The sequence below is a fragment of the Jaculus jaculus genome, chromosome 11 (assembly GCF_020740685.1).
Source record: "Jaculus jaculus isolate mJacJac1 chromosome 11, mJacJac1.mat.Y.cur, whole genome shotgun sequence".
Lineage (NCBI taxonomy): Eukaryota > Metazoa > Chordata > Mammalia > Rodentia > Dipodidae > Jaculus > Jaculus jaculus.
The window spans coordinates 64,998,976-65,015,665 of NC_059112.1; the positions used below are offsets into that span (position 1 = coordinate 64,998,976).

General features: G+C 41.5%; 1 pseudogene; it reads left to right on the plus strand.

The window, feature by feature from the left end:
- The first annotated feature begins 4,433 nt into the window (after positions 1–4,433).
- Positions 4,434–4,779, plus strand: LOC101593371 (annotated as a pseudogene).
- The last annotated feature ends 11,911 nt before the right edge of the window (positions 4,780–16,690 follow it).

Consider the following 16,690-nt stretch of genomic DNA (forward strand, 5'->3'; position numbering starts at 1 on the left):
AGCATGTGATGTTTCTGTGAACTGGATGTGCAAATTGAGTGATCAGGTAACTTAGCAATGCATAAGTGTGACTGTACCCAGAACTGTCCTTTGTTCCAGTTTCCTGTCCCCTTCTCTTGCAAACAAAAGCCAGGTCATGACTTTGTCATCTTTGTGGATATATTTGTCTATCTGCCACAGGTGTGTGGCAGCTGTATGGTAACTGAATAAGGTAAGAATAGAGGGGCCAGGCAGATTTGAGTTTAAATTCTGCTCTGCCATATAAGAGCAAGGTTGTTGGATGAGGATGGGTATGTGAGGAGGTGGAGAAGCAATCAGAATAGTACATGTGGTCTCAGCCTAGGTTTGAGGGCCAGATGCCAGAACCACAGCTCTCTGCTAGCAGCCTTCTGCAGGCCAGGACTCTGGTAGGTAAAAGGGAACCCTCTGAGGACACAATTTCAGATGCTCCAAAAGGCGTAGAGAATTTCCTAAATCCTCTGATACACACTGCTCTAAATCTTCCTTTGAAGGATCTGGTCATGGGAAATATGTAATAACCTCTACTTTACACTGTTAGAGAGTAGTATAGAACTAGAAGCAGCCAGTCTGTACACAGGGGTGCTAAGGCTTTGTCCTCTGTCTCTAGCATATAATAGCCACTGATAGGATGATAATGTAACTCTGTGTAGTTAATGTAGTGTTCATAAGATAACATAACATAACTCATCCAAAGCTTGAAATAGCCCAGTCCCCATTTTGCCAGTGTGGTGGGCATGGCCAGGCTCACAGAGAATGAATAGCCAGGCTGGATTTTGAAGTCAGGTAGAAGTGTCCTGCTCTTTCTTCTTTTGATGCCAAGTGATCTTTATTGAAATTATTTCCCTATACTTAAGAACTTGCTGGTTGTTCTTCAGCACCAAGGTTGATGCCATTTATAATGTCATGTAGCAGCTCTTGATTCTAGCCTACAGACTGCTGTGTCCAGATCTCTTTTTACAGTCAGAGAGAGTTCTCTGGCTAATGGCTGGTAGGTCTGGCAATGTTGAGAATTTCATCAAAAGTGATATTTTTTATTTATTTTATTATTAATTTATTTGACAAAGAGGCAGAGAAAGAATGGGTGCACTAGGGCCAACTGGCACTACAAACAAACTCCAGATGCATGCACTACCTTGTGCATTTGGCTTTATGTGGGTACTCGGGGAATCAAATCCAGGTCATTAGGCTTTACAGGCAACTGCCTTAGCCACTGAGCCATGTCTCCAGCCCCTGAGTTAATTTTTTTTGTGTTTCTGTCTCGTGGTGGATCTTTATGGTTTTGATGATGAGAGCAGAGGTAGAAAGTCCCACCTCAGTGTGGGACTGTCTGTTCTTCATGATAAATTTCACTGTAATTCTTAGAAACTTCTAGTCATGGTTATCTTGGTAATGTCATCACCAAGTTTTTGGAAACAGACCCAGAGGGTAAGAGTAAAATACACATACACACACAGAGAGGCTCCTGGGGAAGTGAGGCAGGCCCTACCCAGTAGACCACTTTTGGTACTGAAAAAGAATTAAGGCTCCTTATTGGAAATGGCCCACCCTAGGACAGGGGTGGAAAGTAGAGTGGAGGATCAGAGGATAAGAAAATAAGGTTGTTCTGTTCTAGGCCTAAGATGGCCTAGAGCCACACCCAAGCAAGTGGCTGTCCCACCTGTGTGCTGGACTGAGTCAACACTGGCACATAGAAAGCAGAACTCAGAAAAGGAAGATCTTTGAAGGGCCACACGTAGATAGCCCAGATCTGCTGATGGAAAGTCTCTAAGCCATGTTAATTGTAACCCAGGCATTAGTAGTGACTGAGGTGCATTCACTTCTATTTATCAAGATTTCACTGATCCAGGCCAAAGCAAGCAGACCTTGACCTGGCAACATACCAAAGACTAGGTTTACCATGCTCTCTCTGGATGTTCCTCAGCTCAGTTGATAAATCTTGACTGGGATAGTTTAGAGTGACTGAAATGAACCACCCCCCTTTCCAATTTTAACCAACTCTGTTTCTAAACAGCCTCTGAATCGAATAAAGTAAAAGGAGGTGTTTTTATTTTTTTCTCCACAAAATGGAGTTATTGAACCTCAATTACTTGGAAGTGTTGGGAATGAATGCTTCAGTTGGAAATACAGTCCCAGCCCCAGACTCTAGGGGAGATTAATCTAGTGTCCTTGCTCTGTTTCCATCCATGTGACCAGCTGACTAGGCCTTTCTTGTTTGAGACTTGTAAAAGATAGTGAAGACCCTGCTTCAATCACCGGCATTGCAAAGGGGTTCTTGAATTGATAAAATGGTTCCTTTGTTCACATTTTCCACATCAGTTAATTTATGAAGTTTCCTCAAGAGACATGCTTGCCAGTTCTGAACTCAGATAAGACTTTATCCTGTTGGGAGGTGGGGAAGGGGGGATTTAGTCAGTAAACTGCATTTTGCATTTTACTTCTAAAACCTTCCCTTTCTTGGAAACAAATCTCATTTTGTTTTTGCAAATGAAAGCATATAACTTTTGCTAATGGATAGTATTTCTTCAGTCCTCTTTTGGTTTCCAGACAGCACTTGTTTTCTGAAAAGCTCTAGTTACCTTTATTTCTTCTTTGCACTAAAAATATTTGAGTCAGTTAAACATGGGTAGAACTCATGACTTGTGGGAAATTGTGAACTCAACAAATGGTTTTATTCTAGTTGTTGGTTTTCTGACCCATTTTATCTTTTCTCCACTCCACCCAAGAACAAATCATGCAGATTCTGGATTGCACCATAAATCACAGGGGAAATACATCGCTTGCTGTGTTGGTCCTGGTCTAGTACTGACACCTGGTGGTGAGAAGAGCAGCATGCTGTCAGTCATACTCAGCAGCTCATAACCAACCACTTGGTGGAAACCAGGTTGTTTTAAGTAAGTAGTAGAAAGTTTGTGGGCTCCCATATGACCCCAGGGGCCTATAAACAAAATGCCATGTTAGGCAGTGTGAAAGGGTTCTTGGCTATACATTTGGCTTTGACCTTTCAGTTTAGGGTGTAGTGAACCAACATAGAATGCCTCAGCATAGAATGCCATTACCTTGGGAGTTAGATGCTTACCAGGCTTTTCCAGAAATCTTTGGCCACAGCAGGAGCTCAATGAAGGGCTGGATTTCCTTTATAGTTCTCTGAAGTGGCCCATGGCCTGACACACAGCAAATACTGCATTGGTGCTTGGAAGCTGTCTTCAGGGAATCTTTGTCCTCAACAGCCAGCAGCTGGGGGCCCTAGTGTGCAAATATTTCATTTGAGAGGGAGGGAGAGTGAGACATGCCAGGACCTCTTGCCACCACAAACTCCAGATGCATGCTCCACATTGTGTATCTGGCTTTATGTGGGTACTAGAAAAATGAACCTGGGCCAGCAGCTTTGCAAGCAAGTGCCTTTAACCAGTGAATGAACCATCACTCTAGCCCTGAGAAATGGGTTATAATTGCTCAAGGAATAGAACAGCTGTAAGAGACACTCATGTGAAGAAACACGAAGCTTCCCCACAACACGATGTCAGGCTCACTGGGAATTTGGTTCTGCCTTTAAGGAAGTGTACGTCCTACTCTACAGCACCACAATGCACATTGCTAATTCCCATAATCACAAAAGGGAAACAGCACAGTCATCCCAATAGATGGAAACTAGGGCTCAAAACAGTTAGGCAGTTGTGCCTAAAGCCACAAAGTTACTTTTAATGCAGATCAGTCTAATTCCAGAGTCATCACTGCCTTCTGGACCTTGGGGCTTAATTGGAAGCAGAATGGCATCTGGCATTTGGCTGATTCTAGCAAGCAGCAGCCAAACAGGAAAAAGCAGGTATCCTCAGGTATCAAAGGGCAACAACATTCAGGACCTGACTCCCTTGCAACTAGAGCACAGGCGGACCTGTGTGAGCATCCACATGGCTCCACTGTACTAGTTCCCTGTGGCACTCAAATGCTGAGCAGCACCCACTGCTGAGCTCTAAATGACCTCTGATGATTCAAAATCTCATTATTTGGATAGTTTATGAAGAGTCTAAAGAGCCTAGGCTTAGATATGAAAAGGCAGATTAAAATGGGACTTAGATAATACAGTGGACTGCAACAGCTGGGTTTTATTCCTGGATCAGCCACCTTCTTTACCCTCCACAGGGAAAATGTAGTTAACTATTTGTGAAGCAGAATGACACTGGGCACATAGTGCTTATATATAAACCGGAGTTGCTATCATTATTAGGCCAGTAGAATTTAGCAAAGCCATGTACCTTTAGATACAGAAAATTTGCGGCCGCCCCTGCGCCATGCGCCCGCCTGTATGGGTGATATACTGTGGGGGTGTCAGGGTGAGAGACTGCCATATTTGCCCTTGTGGCCGGAGCTGTCAACAACAAAAACTGCTGGGGCACTTGGCCTGCGCTCAGGGGATGTCTTACGAGCCAAACTGGACTGCACACATGCCCGCCACTGCCCTCAACGCCGCAGGAAGCGTCCACTCACCTTCTACTAGCATGGCGACATCCTCACAGTACCGTCAGCTGTAGTGACTATGGGCCACCATCGCTAGGCTATACCCAGGGGACCTGGAACAGCCAGGTGCCTCAGAGCAAATATGCCGAGCTGCTCGCCATCATTGAAGAACTGGGAAAGGAGATCAGACCCACATTTGCAGGGAGCAAGAGAGCCATGGAGTGGCACAAACGAGGCATCCTCCACGCCTAAGGGCAGGTTCTGGAGTGCTTGGCTGAGACAGGATGCAATGCCAGATCCTAGTCTCATTAGATCTCAAGGTCCTGTCTTTCTATAAGATGGGAGGTTACAGTTCATCTCTCCTGTTGAGACAAAACTCTTTGTTTTCAAAATGGTAAGTTTAGTTTTTTCAACCATGGTTCACTAAGCTCTATACCTAAACCCTCAAAGATTGGGAAAAGACCTTGCAGTAAAATTTGCATTTTAAGTCATTAGGATGACCCAAGGTTTTTAACATTTTATTATTTTTAGCATTGACTTAAAGATGCATGTGACGGTGACTTCCGGTTAAGATGGCGGCGTAGGTACCACACCAAAGCAGCCTGAAGGGAAAAAAGACCAAAAAAACCTCAGCAAAATACACACTTTTACTAAAAAGTGAGGTGTATAGGAAACTGAAGCGGCAGTGGAGAAGTAGGAGAGATCCAGAGCATCCAGAGCCCGCACAGGGGGGCAAAAGCGGGTCCACCAACTCCGCCAACTGCAGAAGCGGCAGGGCGGACAAGAGAGCCGCCAGGTTCAGCTCCAGCTGCAGGAAAAGACAGGAACGGGAGCTTCCCCTCACACCGCGCTCTCCGCAGCTCAGGAACCGTGAAGGGAGAGCGGAGGAGGAGCAGAACGCGAGGTAGAAGAACATGCGGAACAGCGAGAGAACCAGAGCAGCTGCGGCTCCCTCCCCTCCCCCACCGCCTGAGCCCAGCTCCAGCGAACAGAGCAGCATCCCGGGACCCGGTCATGCCAATTTGAGCCGACAGCAGGACCCAAGCAGGAGCAGAGTTCGGCAGCAACATCAGCAGCTCCGGAACCAGTACCAACGGCTCCAGCAGCAGCAGACCCAGGAGCGGCAACAACAGCAGACCCAGAAGCAGAAGCAGTTCCAGCAGCGGGGGTGCTGATCTGCAGGGCCACAGTTGCCAGGCTTGGTTTGCCCCGCAGGAAAAGCCAGTGCCCAGCTCAAGAAATCAGAACAGAAGCCCGACGACCCAGGCAGCAATTTGACTGAGACCAAACTTATCCAAGGTAACTGGGTTTGCACCAGAGAAGAGTCTCACGTGGTCACAAGCTGACTGGAATCCCTCAACAGACCAGAAATCTTAACGTTTATGTTGACAGAGGATCTGGTTGTTATAATAACTACTCTGGTATACATACTTGGGGCTGTTTTTGACTGAATGGGGACAGTGTTTAGTTAACTTTTAGAATCTACCTGTGTTTTATTCAACTCAGCCTACTTGAATACTCTCATAGCAGGGAAACTCAACCCCTAGGAACACCTTTGTAGATACTCTAGGAGTCTTAAGAGCCACATCTAACACCTTAAGCTCCTACCCTGAAAGTATATAACATCAAATCAATTGATACAGCTAAGAATACCCAGCTAGCTAGAAAATCCAAGCATTAATTTAATCCAAGATGCAAAAATATATACATTATAACACAAGAAACACTAAAAAGCAAGACGATATAAATCCACCTAAAAGTATTAATGCATCAGAAATGACCTCCAGTGAGGACGAGTTAGAGGAAATGCCTGAAAAAGATTTCAAAAGAATGATTGTAAATATGTTCAAAGAGGTCAGAAAACAAATCAAAGGAGTCAAAGAGGAACTTAAAGAGGAAATCAAAGGAATCGAAGAAGATGCAGGACACTAATTTCATGAAATAAAGAAGGCAATGCAAGACATAAATAAGGAAATAGAAATAATAAAGAAAAAACAGTCAGAATTACTAGCAATGAAGAACACAGTTAATGAAATAAAAAACTCTGTAGAAAATCTCACCAGTAGAATGGATGAAGGAGAGGACAGAATATCTAAGTTAGAAGACCAGGTGGCAGATCTAAGACAGTCCAACAAAGAGAAAGACAAACTTATAGAAAAGTATGAGTGGGAATTTCAAGATATTCGGGACACTATGAAAAGATCAAATATTAGAATTCAGGGCATAGTAGAAGGAGAAGAATTTCACTCAAAAGGCATAATAGGTGTCTTCAACAAAATCATAGAAGAAAATTTCCCCCAAATTGGGAAAGAGGTGCCAATACAGATACAGGAAGCCTTTAGAACCCCAGCCAGACAAAACCTGGAAAGAACCTCTCCTCGCCATATTTTAATCAAACTTCCAAACACACACACCAAAGAAAAAATATTGAAAGCAGTTAGAAAGAAAAATAAAGTTACCTACAAAAGTAAGCCCATCAGGATTACAGCAGATTATTCAACACAAACTTTTAAAGCCAGAAGGGCTTGGGGTGATATATTCCAAGTTTTGAAAGATAACAACTGTCAACCAAGGTTACTTTATCCTGCAAAGTTATCCATTCAATTAGACAGAGAAATAAGGACATTCCATGACAAAAGCAGGTTAAAGGAGTATTTGAAGACAAAACCAGCTCTACAGAAAATACTTGATAGAATTCTCCATGCTGAAGAAAAGGAAAAGCACCCATATAAGGAACCTAGAAAAAACAAGCAATACTCAAATACTAGTTAACGCAAGAGAGCACAGGTAGAACCAGAACCATCAAAAAAAAAAAAAAAAAAAAGGCAAACATAAATACACACCTTTCAATAATATCTCTTAATATCAACGGCCTCAATGCCCAACGAAAAGACACAGATTCACAGACTGGGTTAAAAAGCAGGATCCTACAATTTGTTGTGTCCAAGAAACTCACCTTTCTACAAAGGAGAGACTTCACCTTAAGTTGAAAGGTTGGAAGATGGTGATTCAAGCAAATGGGCCTAGAAAACAAGCAGGGGTTGCTATCCTAATATTGGACAGGGAAGACTATAGTCCAACATTAGTCAAGAAAGATAAGGAAAGTCACTTTATACTGATTAAGGGCACACTCCAACAGGAGGACATTACAATCCTAAACATATATGCACCTAACATGGGGGCTCCCAAGTTCATCAAACAAACACTATTAGAACTAAGGTCACAGATAACACCAAACACAGTGGTGGTGGGAGACTTTAACACCCCACTCTCATCAATTGACAGGTCATCCCAGGAAAAAATAAACAGAGAGGCATCTGGACTAAATGAGGTCATAGAAGGAATGGACTTAACAGATATGTACAGGACATTTCATCCAAAGGCTGCAGAATATACATTCTTTTCAGCAGCACATGGAACATTCTCTAAAATAGACCATATATTAGGACACAAAGCAAATCTGAACAAATTCAGGAAAATAGAAATAATTCCTTGCATTCTATCTGACCACAATGGAATTAAACTACAAGTCAGTAGCAGAGGGGCTATAGAGCATACACAAAATCATGGAAACTAAACAATACACTACTAAATGATGAGTGGGTCAATGAAGAAATCAAAAAGGAAATCAAAAAATTTATAGAGTCAAATGATAATGAGAACACAACATACCAAAATCTCTGGGACACAATGAAGGCAGTTCTAAGAGGTAAATTTATAGCCTTGAGTGCCTATATTAAGAAATTAGAAAGGTCGCAAGTAAACGACCTAATGCTTCGCCTTAAAGCCTTGAAAAAGAAGGCAAGGCAAACCAAATATCAGTAGATGGGAAGAAATAATAAAGATTAGGGCAGAAATTAATGAAATAGAAACAAAAAGAACAATCCAAAGAATTAATGAAACAAAGAGTTGGTTCTTTGAAAGGATAAACAAGATTGATAAACCCTTAGCAAATCTGACCCAAAGAAAGATAGAAGAGACACAAATTAATAAAATCAGAGATGAACAAGGTAACATCACAACAGATTCCAGAGAAATTCAAAAAATCATAGGGACATACTATAAAAGCATACACTCCACAAAGTATGAAAATCTGAAAGAAATGGATGATTTCCTTGATCTATATGACCTACCTAAATTAAATCAAAATGAGATCAATCACTTAAATAAACCTATAACAAACATGGAGATCCGAACAGTTATCAATAATCTCCCAACTAAAAAAAGCCCAGGCCCAGATGGACTCACGGCTGAATTTTACCAGACTTTTAAGGAAGAGGTAACACCATTGCTTCTTAAGCTTTTCCAGGAAATAGAAAAAGAAGGAATTCACCAAACTCCTTCTATGAGGCCAGCATCACCCTGATACCAAAACCAGGCAAAGATAGAACAAAAAAAGAAAATTACAGACCAATCTCCCTCATGAACATAGATGCAAAAATTCTCAACAAAATATTGGCAAACAGAATACAAGAATATATCAAAAAGATCATTCATCCTGACCAAGTAGGCTTTATCCCAGAGATGCAGGGATGGTTCAACATACGCAAATCTATAAATGTAATACATTACATAAACGGGTTGAAGGACAAAAATCGCATGATCATCTCATTAGACGCAGAGAAAGCATTTGACAAAATCCAACATCCCTTCATGATAAAAGTCCTACAGATACTGGGAATAGAAGGAACATATCTCAATATAATAAAGGCTATTTATGATAAGCCTACTGCCAACATATTACTAAATGGGGAAAAACTGGAAGCTTTTCCACTAAAATCAGGAACAAGACAAGGCTGTCCACTGTCCCCACTTTTATTTAATATAATTTTGGAAGTCTTAGCCATAGCAATAAGGCATGAGACACACATAAAAGGGATACAAATTGGAAAGGAAGAGATCAAGTTATCATTATTTGTAGATGACATGATTCTATACATAAACGACCCTAAAGACTCTACTAGCAAACTGTTAGAGCTGATCAAACCTATAGCAATGTAGCAGGATACAAAATGAATACATAGAAATGAGTAGCCTTCATATATGCTAACAACAAACACACATAGGATGAAATCAGAGAGTCACTCCCATTCACAGTTGCATCAAAAAAAATAAAGTACCTTGGAATAATCCTAACCAAGGAAGTAAAGAATCTCTACAATGAGAACTTTAAAACACTCAAGCGAGAAATTGTAGAAGACACTAGAAAGTGGAGAAACATCCCTTGTTCCTGGATTGGAAGAATCAATATTGTGAAAATGGCAATCTTAACTAAAGCAATCTACACATTTAATGTAATCCCTATCAAAATTCCAAAGGCTTTCTTCATGGAAATAGAAAAAACGATCCAAAAATTCATTTGGAATCACAAAAAAACTTGAATATCTAAAATAATACTGAATAACTGGATGCAGCTATTTAAAGTGTATTCATGGGGTCTGGGGAGATGGCTTATCAGTTAAAGGTGCTTCTTTTGCAAAGCCTGCCAGCCTGGATTCAATTTCCCAGTACCCATGTAAAGCCAGATGTACAAAGTGGTACATGTATCTGGAGTTTGTTTGCAAGGGGCAAGAGGCCCTGTTGTACCCATTCATATTCTCCTTTCTCCCTCTCTTTTTATTCTATCTATCTATGTATCTCTCTATCTCTTTCATCTTCCCTTGCAAATAAAAATATTTTAGAATGAAAAAATAAAAAATGAATAAAAAAATAAAATAAAATAATACTGAGCAACAAAAATGAGGCTGGTGGTATCACCATACCTGATTTTTACCTATACTACAGAGCCATAGTAACAAAAACAGCATGGTACTGGCACAAAAACAGACGTGTAGATCAGTGGAACAGAATAAAGGACCCAGATGTAAGCCCAAGTAGCTATACCCACCTGATATTCGATAAAAATGCCAAAAATACTCATTGGAGAAGAGACATCCTCTTCATCAAATGGTGTTTTGAAAACTGGATATCTGCAGAAGGATGAAAATAGATTCTTCTCTCTCGACATGCAAAAGAATTAAGTCCAAATGGATTAAAGACCTTAACAGCAGACCTGAAACTCTGAAACTGATAGAGGAAAAAGTAGGGGAAACCCTTCAACATATTGGTCTTGGCAAAGACTTTCTGAATACAACCCCAATTGCATAGATAATAAAACCACAGATTAATCCCTGGGACCTCATGAAATTACAAAGATTTTGCACTGCAAAGGACACAGTGAAAAAAGCAAAGAGGCAACCTACAGAATTCGCCAGCTATATATCTGATAGAGGATTAATATCTAGGATATACAAAGACCTCAAAAAGTTAAATAATAAGGAATCATACAAGCCAATCAAAAAATGGCCTATGGAGCTAAATAGAGAATTCTCAAAGGAAGAAATACGAATGGCATATAAACATCTAAAAAACTGTTCTACGTCAGTAGTCATCAGGGAAATGCAGATTAAAACTACATTGAGATTCCATCTCACTCTTGTCAGATTGGCCACCATCATGAAAACAAATGATCATAAATGTTGGCAGGGATGTGGAAAAAAAGGAACCATTTTACACTGCTGGTGGGAGGCAATCTGGTCCAGCCATTGTGGAAAACAGTGTGGAGGTTCCTAAAACAGCTAAAGATTGATCTACCATATGACCCAGCTATAGCACTCCTAGGCATATGTCCAAAGGACTCATCTCATTTCCTTAGAAGTACATGCTCAACCATGTTTATTGCTGCTCAATTTATAATAGCTGGGAAATGGAACCAGCCTAGATGTCCCTCAACAGATGAGTGGATAATGAAGACGTGGCACATTTATACAATGGAGTTCTACTCAGCGGTAAAGAAAAATGAAGTTACGAAATTTGCAGAAAAATGGATGGACCTGGAAAGTATTATACTAAGTGAGGTAACCGAGGCCCAGAAAGCCAAGCGCCACATGTTCTCTCTCATATGTGGATCTTAGCTACATATGATTGGGCTTCTGCGTGAGAATGAAAATATTTAGTAGCAGAGGCCAGTAAGGTAAAAAGGGACATAAAGGGTAGAGAAAGGAAGGGAGGAGGATATTTATAGGTTGATATTGTATATATGTAATTACAATGAGTGTAATGGGGAGGTAATATGATGGAGAATGGAATTTCAAATGGGAAAGTGTGGGGGTGGGTAGGGAGGGAATTACCATGGGATATATTTTATAATCATGGAAAATGTTAATAAATTTTTTTTAAAAAAAAGATGCATGTGACATTACTTTACAGCAAACTGTCCTAAAGCCAGAGTCGTCCTTTAACCTTCTTTTGAACACATTTGCATTACCTGAATTTGTCTGCTCCTTTTCTTGTCCTTGCTTTTCTGACTCTGAGGACTTGTTGTGCACACTACTGGCACGCTTCACTCCTAGCTGGCTCACCTGCCACACCGTAGATCCTGCTCAACTGAGCTTTGCTTAAGCATGTGCATGACTGAGTGCTTTGAAGTCAATCTTTTTTTTTTTTTTTTTTTTTTTGGTTTTTCGAGGTAAGGTCTCACTCTAGCCCAGGCTGACCTGTAATTCACTATGGAGTCTCAGGGTGGCCTCGAACTCATGGCGATCCCCCTACCTCTACCTCCCAAGTGCTGGGATTAAAGGCATGCGCCACCACGCCCGTCTTGAAGTCAATCTTAAAGATGCACAAGTTATAAATACGAAGAGTAATGTACCAAACCTAACATGCACCCTGAAGATTTTCATACTAAGAGTGTAGATTTCAGTTCTATGTTTATTGTAAGTTGATCAAAACATCTGGAAGAAAGTGACTAAAATTGTTTGCATCTTTGTGTTTATTACTTGATGTAATAAAGCTTATTTTCACTAAAAAAAAAAAAAAAAAGAGTTTAAGTCCAGGGGTGGAGAAATGGCTCAATGGACTTGGCTGCAAAGCCAAAGGACACAAGTTCAATTCCCCAGTACCCAGGTAAAGTCAGATGCACAAAGTTGTGCAGGCTCTGGAGTTTGTTTGTCGGGTGTGGTAGCAGGCATCTTTAATCCAAGCACTTGGGAGGCAGAGGTAGGAGGATCACTGTGAATTTGAGGCCAGCCTGACACTACATAGTGGATTCCAGATCAGCTTGTGCTACAGTGAGACCCTACCTCAAATAACTAAGAATGAGAAATGAGAGAAAGGGGGGAGGGAGAGGAGAAAGAGAGAAAGAGAGAGAGAGAGAGAGAGAGAGAGAGACAGACAGACAGACAGACAGACAGACTAGTGTTTCTTTGGGAACAGTTCCTTACTGTGTTCAGAATGCTGTGGGTCACATGAAAACTTGGAGACTGCCCATCACCCATAGCCTAACAGTGGCCCCTAGTGGCAAAGGTACTTATTACAGACTCGTGTTGCAAACGCAAGGCTCCCAGTGAGATTGCAACAGGATAAGAACTGATCTTGTTTGGGGAGGATTGTCCTGAGCCATAAGACAGTTGTGGAAGCGGCAGCCATGAGAAACCCTATACATCTGCTGTGGAGATAGTTTGGCCTTTAAAGTCACCTTGTCCCCTCTAAGGCCAATGTTGATGTTCACAAGAGTTTTCAGTTATACACCAAGGCAAGCATTACATATTTTTAAAATATTTTTTGACAATTTCATACAGCTGTGCAATCATTTTGATCGTATTCACTCCCCTAGTACCCTCTTGCATCCCCTTCCCACTCCTGCTGAACCTCCTTTGTTCCCAATTAGTCCTCTCCTACTTTCATGGGGATGGGGTTGCTTTGTGACCTAGAGTTTAATTATAGTTCCTTGCATGAGCAGGGATGGGGGGATTATTTGTTGGCATACTGAAGAAAACAGTTTCCCTTCTCCTGGCCAGGTGGTATGAATCTTTAAAACTGCACACAAGGGAAAAAAAAATCTAACCTTTTCATTTTATGGGTGTGTGGTGGCACACGCCTGTAATCCTGGCACTTGGAGGCAGAAGAACTGCTGCAAGTTTAAGGCCAACTAGGGTTATATAACAAGAAAAAGGGGTGGGGCAGGGGAAAGAAGGAGAAACTATCACCACCTTCAAGAACACAGAAATAATTTTAAAGAGCCTCCTACTGGGCACATCTAGAATACTTTGAATAACAAAATTATAATAGTAATGGATTATAACTCAATACTGGCATGAATTTAAACTCAATTCTCTTGCCCCAGCCTTCCCACTGCTGGGATTACAGGTGTGCATACCAAATTGAGCTAGAAAACATTTACTCCAGTAGTTTCAGGGAAGAAAAAGATCATCAATGGATGAGAAAACTGGCAGGTTAGGGGCTGGAAAGAAGGCTCAGCAGTTAAGGCGTTTGCTTGCAAAGCCTAATAACCTGGATTCAATTCCCCAGTACGCACCTAAAGACGAACCTACAAAGTGGTACATGCATCTGGTGTGTGTTTACAGTGCCTCAAGGCCCTGGTACACCCATATTCATTCATTCAGATTCTTTCTCCCTGCAAATAAATAAGTAAATTTTTTTTAATTGGCAGGTAGAATTTCTAACAATATTTATATGAGCTTAAATTACCTGCTCAGGTGTCATTATTATAAAAGCAACAGTAGCTGGGTGTGAATGGGTGCCAGCTTTAGCCACTGCAAACTCCAAATGCATGTGCCTGCCACCTTGTGCATCCGGCTTCATAGGTACTGGGGAACCAAACCTGGGTCCCTTAGCTTCACAGGCACACGCCTTAACCACTAAGCCATCTCTCCAGCCCAGTAAAAATATTAAAAGAAAGAAAGAAAAGAACTGAGAATGGGGGCACACACCTATAATACCAGCATTTTAGAGATGGGGCATCATGAGTTTGAGGCCAACCTGGGCTGCACTGCAAACCCCTGTCCCTAAATAAGTAAAAAACAGCCAAACAGCAGCAAAATACAAGCAAATAAAAACAACTCTTCATCAAATCATGAAAGCAAGGTCTGAGGAACATGTGATTCTATATGGGATCCTGGGCTAGAAAATGGAGCAATATAGAAAATTGGTTATGGTTAAATAAGGCTAATAGTAGATTGGACTGGCCAATGTTAAGTGTCACACTTCATCCTACTGTGAAATCTATGTGTAAGCACAGCCTTGTTTTTATGGGATATCCACTGAACCCTTGCAGATTAAGGGACATGACTATGGGATCAGAGAAGACGTCACATACACACAGGAGGGTAAAGCAAGAGCAGTAAAATGTGAATGTTTGGGAAACATGGGAGGATATACAGCATCTTTGCAAGCTTTCTGTAAGTCTAAAATTAAATTTCTACCAAGAGTGTTATGGTACATGTCAAATCTCAGCACTCAGGAAGCTGAAGTAGGTAGAATTGCAAGTTTCAAGCCAGCTTGGCCTTTTTAGTGAAACCATAACTCAGCAGAAAAAAAGCTTTCTATTAAAGCCAAACTTTTAAAGTTCAGTCAGGAGATATTTATTCCTAAAATTTGGGACTGTGTTTGGCATTACTTTCAAATTTTGGAATGCATGCATGTACACTGGGACACGGGACTAAACACTAAATTCCTATTTAATACACAGCCTTTGCACATGGTTTGGAAGTGATTTTATACAAGTTTTCACCAGAGATTCAAGCCAACATATATGTAAGCACCTCTTTGAACAAACCAGACATATAAAGGATTATATACAGTAAGGGAAACCCTGCCTCAAAAATAAGGTGGAAAGGCAAGGACTGACCTGAAAGTTTACCTGTGACCTCTTTCCACATGAGCAATCGTGCAGAACCTGTGTTCTCTCTCACACTTCAGAACAGAATTCATAGGGTATGAACAAAGTTGGCTACTAACTGAATAGTAGTTTTGGAGCTGAAATAGGTCCTGTACTCCTTTGAAATTAGAATGCCCCATAGTAGTTTGAAAGTGTATATTAAGGCTGGAGAGATTGCTTGGCGGTTAAGGCACTTGCTGGCAAAGCCAAAAGACCCACAATAAAAGCTGGATGCAAGCCAGGCGTGGTGGCGCACGTCTTTAATCCCAGCACTCGGAAGGCAGAGGTAGGAGGATCACCATGAGTTCAAGGCCACCCTGAGACTACAGTTAATTCCAGGTCAGCCTGGACCAGAGTGAGACCCTACCTTGAAAAAAAAAAAAAAAAAAAAGCCAGATACACAAAGTAGCACATGCATCTGGAGATCATTTGCAGTGGCTAGAGGTCTTGGTACACCCACTTTCTGCTTCTCTCAAATAAATAATAAAATATTTTAATGTGTTTATTAAAAGTGTCTTAGGTTGAATGTAGTGATACACACCTTTAATCCCAGCAGAGGTAAGATTGCTGTGAGTTCAAGGCCACCCTGACTCTACACAGTGAATTCCAGGTCAGCATGGGCCAGAGTGCAACCCTACCTTGAAGAAGCAAAAAAATAATTAACTAAATTTAAAAACAAAAACAAATCCAGGTGTGGTGGCTCATACCTTTAATCCCAGCACTTAGGAGGCAGAGACAGATGGATTGCTGCCAAATTCAAGGACACCCTGAGACTACATAATGAATTCCAGGTCAGCCTGGGCTAGAGTGAGACCCTACCTCAAAAGAAACAAACGAACTAGGAGGATCAGTTTTGAGGCCAGTCTGTGCTATGAAGTGAGTTCCAGGTGAGTTTTGGTTAAGAGTGAAATCCTGCTTTCAAAAGTTAGTTTTAGAGCTCCATGAATAAAGCATTTGCCTGGAGTAGGTGTGCACCTGATTCTCACAACTGTCATATAGCACATAATGCCAGCAGACAGGAGGCTTCTCAGCCAGGGAGACCTGGCTTCACACAAGGTGTAAACGGACAGCAACCCAAAGTTGTCTTCTCACCCCCTCCCTACATGTCCACCACACTCACATAAAAGAACATCACACCAAACCACCTCTTTTTTTTTTTAATTTTTTTGTTTATTTATTTATTTGACAGCGACAGAGAGAAGAGGCAGAGAGAGAGAGAAGGGGTGCGCCAGGGCATCTAGCCTCTGCAAACGAACTCCAGATGCATGAGCCCCTTTGTGCATGTGGCTAACGTGGGACCTGGAGAACCGAGCCTCGAACCGGGGTCCTTAGGCTTCACAGGCAAGCGCATAACCGCTAAGCCATCTCTCCAGCCTCCAAGCCGCCTCTTAACACACATACCTCTTCTAAATGCAGTATGTTCTGCATCAGTAACCACCGCCAACTGTTCTTTCACTGTTGAGAGCTCAGATTAAGACCTGTTCCATACTTGCCTTT